A 973-nucleotide genomic window follows, 5' to 3' on the forward strand; every position below is an offset into this window, starting at 1 on the left:
CTAAAGGGATCTAATTCAAATAATTAGGAACTATCTTACTCCCAAAAGGACACTAAAGGCTCTCTAACTCCAAGCTTCCTAAGATCTCAAACTCCAAATCCATCTTATGGAAAGAGATTCCAAGAGAATCTAACTTAAAGCTGCCTAAAGTCTAACCCTCAAAATTCATCCTCAATCATAACCACCGAAAGATTTTAATTCTAATAAGAAAGCATTAACTACTTCTCCAAAAGACACTAAGGGATCCTTCTACACAAATTCAACCATAAAATCATACCTCTCAAAATAACCTGCTAAGACCTTTCCAATGGGCTACTACAAAAAAAAAAAAAAAAAAAACTCCTCAAAAGCTATCTATCAAAATTCCCTTCTTCTTTTTTTATTTTTGTTTTGACCCAAAAACTCTACAAAGTCATCTTCCAAATTTTCCTCTTTTTGACACAAAATCCTACCCATCTAACCACTAATCAAGTGCTTCTCCTCTCATTCGGAGTGGGGTACAAACCTTTAAAACTTTTTTTTTAAAACAAGAAAAACCTTGCAAAAGCCTTCATTACAAAATATCCACAAAAATTTTGTATAAAACCTCACCATACAAAATAACTCTAAAAGAAAGAAATACATATGGATATGAAAGAAACATGGATAATCCTCAAACAAAATTTATAGAGCCAACATAATTTTAAAAGCACTAACAACTTCTCTTTCAAGTCAAACCGAGGAAATTCGCAAATCACTTCACACAAATTCCTTGTCACAAAAAGCTACATACATTCATGACAAAGTCCTACAAAAGATCTCAAGTCCCTTCAAGATGGGAGATTCCATAAAATACAAAAAAAAACAATAAGGATATTTCCAACTCTACCATTAACACAACTTTCCACATAAGGTTTAGATATATAAAGAGGAAATCGAGCCTCAAGCAAGCATGAAAACATCTCAACACCACCATAATTCTTTTAGAGTGACA

This window comes from Dendrobium catenatum, unplaced genomic scaffold (assembly GCF_001605985.2).
Source record: "Dendrobium catenatum unplaced genomic scaffold, ASM160598v2 fragScaff_scaffold_264, whole genome shotgun sequence".
Taxonomy (NCBI): domain Eukaryota; kingdom Viridiplantae; phylum Streptophyta; class Magnoliopsida; order Asparagales; family Orchidaceae; genus Dendrobium; species Dendrobium catenatum.